This window comes from Tupaia chinensis, unplaced genomic scaffold (genome assembly GCF_000334495.1).
Source record: "Tupaia chinensis unplaced genomic scaffold, TupChi_1.0 Scaffold143720_1, whole genome shotgun sequence".
Classification (NCBI taxonomy): domain Eukaryota; kingdom Metazoa; phylum Chordata; class Mammalia; order Scandentia; family Tupaiidae; genus Tupaia; species Tupaia belangeri.
Window position 1 is genome coordinate 968,981 of NW_006203569.1, and position 8,232 is coordinate 977,212.

Here is an 8,232-nt window from a genome sequence, read left to right on the forward strand (position 1 = left end):
TTTTTGAGAGGTTTTTGCTATAGGGTGCATGTAATTGCAAGAATGTCAGAGATAGAGAGACAGAAAGCGAGAAATCACCCCCCAGGGGGGATGGCCACACCACAATCCCTTCTTCTCCATTCCCCTCTCGGGATCTCAGACACGCATGCACATGCTCCCGGCATCGAGTTTAAGCCACTGGGTCCAGGATTCGAACCACAGTCGACTACATGAAAGCCCAACGACGTAACCATTACACCAACTGCTAGTCCCAAGTCTTGGGTATTTTAAAAGTGCTGATTTGTGCCACAACTGGTCTGCTGATGAAAAAGAAAGGCAGACAGACATGTGTAGGTAGAATGTGCACCAATGTGCACTACTGTTGGCACTGGCCTGACAGACTTATTTCACTACATTCACAGAAACAAATGCTGTACTTGATCTTTACAGAAATTATGGAATTGTCTCTTAGTATGACCTCCATCATGTACTTGTACGATAACCCTTGGGTGAATCAGATTTATATTTACCCAGTGCTGCTTCACAGACTGTCAGTACTTGGATCTCACAAGCAGGTCACAAATGTGGGACAAGAAGCTGGAGTCAACATGGAAGTGGGATGAATTCCAGGATGGATCTGTAAGTTAATGGTCAAGATGAACGCACACAGTATGCGATGATGAGCAAATGAGAGTAGGGGTGAACAGATATTAAAGATCAAAGGTATTCAATGGGTCAGCAGTCATAGTGTAAAGGCAGGTGAATGAAATGTGGAGACAAAAATCTTGGTTTTAGTCTAACTCTGCCATTTGGTAGCTATTCGGCTATCTAGGTAACTCATTTAACTCTTCCTGCCCTTTGACTCTTTCTCCTACAAAACTGCAATAACAAAATGTACTGCTAAGTGATTTTATGGACCTTGAATAAAAATAAAAGTGTGAATAATAGCTAGTATTTATAGAATCCTTACTGAGTGTCTTATATTAAATTAATTCATTTAATCTTCACAATTACCTTGTAATGTAGATACTATTATCATTTTCAGGATCACACAGCTGATAAGTGCAGACGTGGAACTCACTAGCTCCAAAGCTTCTTAAACATGAGACCATGTATACTACAAAGTAGCTCACTAATACTATGTTCTTACTATGCAAGTTTATCCAAGACATATGATATAAAACACCACGCATGGATGAAAAAATTTTTGCACAGAAATAAGTGTGTACTTTAATTCCATTTTCCACAAACTTTTTGAAGTAGCTTTGTACTTATGCTAATAATAAATATTATCAAGTACTTACTAGGTGTCAGGAATGGTACTCATTCATATACAGTGGGCTATTTAATTTTATCATAGTCCTATAAGGTAACTTTTATAATGTCCCATTCTACAAATGAAAAAAAAAGAAGCTCGGAGTGTAAGATTATTAACTTTGATATTACACAATCAGAAATTTGAACTCAAGTGTTTGTTTGTTTAGGCATCTTTTTCTACAAAATTGAGTCTATCCATAATGACTTTCTCTGTATTTCCCTGGTCCTGCTACAGATTTATGTCTTTTTTTTTTTTTTTTTTGGAGAGGTTTTTGCTACAGGGTGCGTGCGCTCACGAGACAGACAGAGAGAGACAGAGAGACAGAAAGCGAGAAATCATCCCCCAGGAGGGATGGCCACGCCGCAATCCCTTCTCCTCCACTCTCCTCTCAGGATCTTGGGCACACACGCACACGCACCCGGCATGAGTTTAAGCTACTGGGTCCGGGACATGAACCGCGGTTAACTACGTGGGAGTCCAGCAACATAGCCATTACGATAACTGCTGGCCCCTAGATTTATGTATTTTTTATTGTAATTCCTGATTTACAATGAATCATTATACATCTCTGTGGGTATAGTGTGGATTTTCAAAGCATGTATGCAGTTGTATAATGGAAAATTCCAGGATACACACAGACTCAATCTTCTTCAGTATTGACTATTACATAAAATTGTATACATTCAGTAATACTTCTACTAGCTCTTTAAATAATTTTACTAGTTTGGGAGAAGTATAGAGTGAACTGTCAGTGACACGTTTCCTCAGCTGTGGTATACAGTTCCATAACCTATTTCAACTGTTTACATCTATTCTTGGGTCTGTTAATCATTTTCCCAAAACCTTCCTACCCAATTTCTCCTTGGAGCTTCTGGGATCTATCATTACTCTCTCTATCTCTGTGCTATCAAGTACTTTAGTTTACGTCACAGACTACAGACATTCAGAATATGTTAAGTGGGGACATACAGTATTTGTCTTTCATAGCCTGGCTTACTTCACTTGGTATTGTATCTTCCAGGTTTGTCCTGTGTCAAATGATAGCATTTCATTGGTTTTTTTGTTTGTTTGTTTGTTTGTTTTTTTATGACTGAGTAGTATTCGCTTCTGTATATCTGCCATGCCACATTTTCTTAATCCAATCATCAGCTGGTGGATATTTACAGATTGACACCTATTCTTATGTACTAATCTGCAGCATCAGAATAAGTCATCCTTTCCACATTAGGCCAACATTCCTCCTTACTCTGATCTCTTACTTTCTCCTCTGTAACTTGAATCTTTTCTTCTCTGCTGACTTCATTCTTTTAGTACATGAAAGTACAGTCTTCACTCCACAACGCCTGCCAGTTATGAGTCACTGTCTTTTATCCCATTGTCACCCAAACCACTCTGCAACTGGCTTACCTCCTGGTTACCCTGTGTCACTACCATCTGGTTTCCACATAGTCCACAACAAACTGTCCTTTCTGAGCCCACCACTGGCTTCCTTTCCACCAAAATGAACAGCCATTTTTACTCCTCTCCCTACTGGCCATCTCTGCTATGTTCCTCGATGACTGCAATGGTGCCCAGGGCTATCTACCTCCAAACTCTGCTCTCTCCCCCAAATCCATTCTCTACACAATCACTATAGTTCTTTTTACCTCCATGTTGTTGCTTCTCATCTTGCCTCTTCTCTGGCTACTCTCTCTTCCTGGTATGTCCATCCCCCCCACCACATCTTTCCTCCTACATCAGACAATGTTTTCTCTGATTTAGCTAAAATAGTTTTGCTTTTTGGAAACTTTCCTAGAAACAGCCCCTTCTAGGATTAGATGCACCTTCTTGTCTCTCTGATATCAGTAGCCTCCTATATCACTTTAACTCAATTTTCTTAAAATTATGTATTCCTATACCAAATACCCCACTGACTAAGAGCTTCTTTTTTTTTTGAGAGGTTTTCGCTATAGGGCACGTGCGCTCACCAGACAGAGAGAGACATAGAGACAGAAAGCGAGAAATCACCCCCCAGGGGGGGATGGTCACACCACAATCCCTTCTCCTCAATTCTCCTCTCGGGATCTTGGGCACGCACGCACACGCACACGGTGTTAGTTTTAAGCCACCGGGTCCGGGATGCGAACCGTGGTCGACTACGTGGGAGTCCAGAGACACAGCCATTATGCTAACTGCTGGTTCCCCTGACTAAGAGCTTCTTGAGAACAGGTACTGTCTTACTGATCTTGGACTAGCTTGCTTCTTATCTAAGGACAAAAGACTTATCTTAGGAGTGGACTGTGTTACTGGGCCATGATTCATATATTTTGACATTTACAGTTTTTTTATCTTTGAAAATAGGACAATTTCTCCTCCATATCTCATGATACACATGCAATATGCCATTTAAGAGGTTGTTATTAAAATCTCACATTTAATCTATGACTTTTATTCTATCCTTTTTCCTTTTAATAAATGTTAGTTTTTATTTATTCATCTTTCTGTTCTAAAGGCTAGTAAGGTGTCTGTACTGCAGGCTTGAGCAGCTAGTCATTGCTTTGTCTCCCTCATACCCAATTCTTTCCTAACAACATCTTGATTTTCCTTTGGAAACTATCCTTTCTGCACTGAATGCAGTTCTGGTGGGACTGTCAACTCAGGTTTTCCACCCTTCTCAGGTCTAACAGTGAAATAGTTTCCTAACCTAATCACATAGTCACTCCCTAAAATTTAAATTAAATTAGATTTTGGGAAGAGTGATACAGAGGCTGACAGTAATTCATCCAGAAGAGTTTATTTTGTCCCTGTCACCTAGATTCTCCTGAGCTACTCTGGCCTAAATTATCTAAAAAACCTGGTTCTTAATCTTTCTATCCAATTTATGTGTCCCAACACTATGTGACACATACACATTCAACAAATATTTGCTGAGTAAATGACAACAAATAAAAATTTTAATCAAAGGGAGTTTTTTTGTAAGTAAAAAGGGACCAACAGGTTTCTATAAGCATGAAGGTTTGGGAGGAAATACATACTCTCAAAAGCAAGATGATGAATACAGAAAGACTTTGAGGCAGGAAGGAAGAGGATCTTAGTTGTAGATGACAAAGGGCTTTGGCTCAGAGGAGGGACACCCTTCCACTTCCTCAAATTCTGAGTCCATAGGAGAGGTAGGTTAAAGAAAAGGGCAGATGAAAGTGGTGAGGTGGGATGAAGACTTTGATTTTTATTAGAGAAGATAAATATGGGAAGAATAGAAGGCTATTTCAGGGGACAAGGACCAAAAACAATTTTCTGGAGAGCACATTAAGATATCAATATTCATCACTAAGATGAAGATTACTGGGTAGCTTGAAGAAAAAGATCAGTATATCATATTATTGAAAAACTCATGGTCAATCTTTTTCATTGTAAGAACAAAGATCTGCAATGACTAGCAAAAATCTTAGTTATGATTGAGAAAAGTTCTCTTTGAGAAAAGTAAAGCTATTCTCTTGGGATATTCCTTGAAAAAATAGCACAATTTATAGGGCACCAGCAGATGGCATAATGGTTGCATCAATGGACTCCCACATAGTCAATCATGGTTCAAGTCCTGTACCCTATGGCTTAAAACTCACACCGGGCACATGTGTGTGCATGCTCAAAATCCCAAGAGAAGAATGGAGAAGAAGGGATTACAACGTGGCCATCTCCCCAGGGGATGATTTCTTGCTTTCTATCTCTGTCTCTCCGGTGAGTGCACCTGCCCTATGGCAAAATAAAATCTCAAAAAAAAAAAAAGAAAAGACAATTTGCAGCTAACTTACTAGATTTCACAGTGGCCTTCGCTATGATAGACTTAACTAATTCTAACTCCTGGTCCAAACATAGTAAAAATAAAATAAATAAGACTTATCTATAATTCATATTTTAGATAATCAAAATAAACTATAAAGGGACCGTTTCCCTAGATTAATGCTACGTGTACAGTATAAGTAATATCTCTGTGGTCATTATTTCAATCACACATTTAATTCTACTACTTTTATCTTTTTTTCTCTTTATGGGTATTTGGTGAATGTTACTTTTTCTTTATTCATCATACATAATAAAGATGCTATGCAGGAAACAAAAAAGAGGCAGAATGTTTTCCCCAAAGAGAAGGCTTTTCAGATGTGCTCTGTAATTTGTCATCCAGAGGAAAATCACTGCTTTAAAAAAATAAATGAATTACATCGACTTGATACACAGCAGGCTCGCAGATTTCAGAGGGCCTTTGAATTGAACATGTGTTTGCTCTCTGTTGTCTCCTCTCAGATTATTCTGAGCATTCGAGAGATAAAACAGGCAGGAAAGCAGCAGACGTCACGGCAAATGGCTCGATAGGTCACCTCACTCATAAGGCACAAAGTCAGAAATCTTCCTCCCAGACAGGAAATGAAATGCTTATAAAGAACCCACCAGCCCATTCCACAGTCTGATTTTCTAAGACTTTTCCCCCTCATTACCACTTCCCTTTTCAAAGTATTTACCTTATCTAGATGACTTTGCAATGTCAGATCACGTATTATGTAGATAGATGTAAACATACTCTGAAGTTACTAAAATCCTCACATCCTGTAGAAGATATTTCCTTCTCTTCTTTCAATAAAGGTCACCCGATATGTTAGGTTGTCGGAAAAGTCATGATGCATTTCTGCATAGGAAAAATACATCACGACTCTTATGACAACCTAATAGCTTTTTCTGTAAGTCTAGGACCAGCAGACTCAGGCTCTACTAGGAAGCCACTCACTCATCTTCAGTCTTCTGCAGGTGCTTTGCCTGGGGGCCCTTATCTACCTACATGTGAATCCTAACCATATTTTAACCTTCTCTCATTTTTACCACTTCCTCTTTAAGTACTGTCCCTTGTCTTCTCTAGAGACATTGATTTCACTAATAAATGGCATGGCGCTTGATTTTCCACCAGCATGGGTATATGTGGACGTATGTTTGAAAGCATATGTGGATATATTAAATATGTACTCTTTTAACATATGTCTGCATCCACTTACTAGAATAAACTGGACATTTTTTTTTTGGCATGTTAAGAATGGCTAGGACTATGCCAGGTGCTTAAGTGGTCCAATTTTTATTAATAAAGAATATTTCATTCTGATTTGTATTAATGGAGAATGGTGCAATTTTATTAATGGAGAGCACAGCTTCCATTTTTATTCATGGAGATCACAGTGGTATTGATCATTTCAGGTGACACAAAAGCATCACAGTCATTATGGCATTTTCAGAGTGGATAGAAGTTAGAGGAGGCAGCTAATTTGGTGCACCAAAAGCTTGGGACCAGCAGTTAGTGTAATGGCTATGTTGCTGGATTCCCATGTAGCCGACCGCGGTTTGCATCCCAGACCTGGTAGCTTAAAACTCACGCTGGGCATGTGTACATGTGTGCCCAAGATCCCAAGAAGAGAATGGAGAAAAAGAGATTGCGGCATGGCCATCCTTCCTGGGGGGTGATTTCTCTCTTTCTGTCTCTCTGTCCCTCTCTTGGCCTGTCTGGTGGAGGACTGCGCCCTTTGGCAAAAAAAAAAAAAAAACCTCTCCAAAAAAAAGCTTGAAGATAAGAGATCCAGTGAGAAAGACGAGTCTCCATCTTCATGAAAAATCTGTCTCATTAAAATAATACTAACTACCACTCATGAAATGCTAGCCCATGCCATGTATTCAACGTATTACATGTGAGGGTCTTCAAAAACTCCTTCATGGTACATACTATTATGCTTTTTTCCAGTGTAGAACAGTCACACATTAACTGTAGAGCCAGCACCTTATTCAGAAAGATCCATGAAACACAGGCATCACTGCGTTGAGAACCCCACCAAAACTATCAATATTTTATTTTCAAATAGATACTTGTTCTTAATAAAAGCAGAGCCACTTCCATAGAATTAACAAACAATAAATGTTACTAACATGTGTAAATAAGATTTCCAATAAATTAATTTCCTGGCTAGAGTATTTAGGAGGGATGAATGTTCTCATTTATAATATAATCCTTATGTGTGTTCCCTTACCCATATATATATGACACAATAATTCTTAATCACAACCACTGCTGGTCTCGTTTTTATTTAGCAAGATAATTGGGTGCTATGATATTATACCAACACCCTAGTTTCTAACAATTAATATCAAAACGCAAGAAAAGTTCTTAACCAAAAAATTCCAATCTGAATTGGTGAACTACTTTTAGATTTGATTGATTGGCTTCATTCATTTTTTTTTTCTTTTAGACTGGTGCAGGTTTCAACTAAACCCCAAACTGATGGGGACGAAGCCAACTCTGTATTATACTTTTCAACACACACGAGGGCTAACGGCACCAGCACCAGCGGAATGCAGAACTGCCCTGAGCACTCACCATCAAACGATCAATTTTCAGGCAAAATGCCTGCTCAAATGAAAGCTTGTGTAGGTTCTTATCTGAAATTGCAAGGAGGTTAAATCAGAAAGCAACCTAAGCTCTTATCTCCAGTTAAGTGGAATTACTTGTATACTGTTTGTAAATAAAAGAGTATTCATCATCCTTCTGTGGCTTATGTTACCAAAAAGTTATGCAAAAACAAATGCTGTATTACCCTAGCGGGTTTACACTGCACAATTATTTTATTTACCATAAAAAAAATTCAGAAAGGGGTGGTGGTAAGAGCTGAGTACAGGGAATGAAATGTGGAGCACACAGATTTAGAAGGAGGATAAGTAAGGGCAGTGCAGTGGGGGAATTGATGGAGGGAGGGAAAGGAATAGAAAACTCTGGTTCAAAAAGGGTTGGCAACTAACGAGCGAGCCTGAAAGCACTTTGGGATTTGATATAGAAAACAATACCCAGAACATTAAGTAGCACACTGGTGACCTTTCAGAACTACGGTGCAGTGTGCTGTAATATTCTCCAAGAATTCATTCTGCCTTGCCCA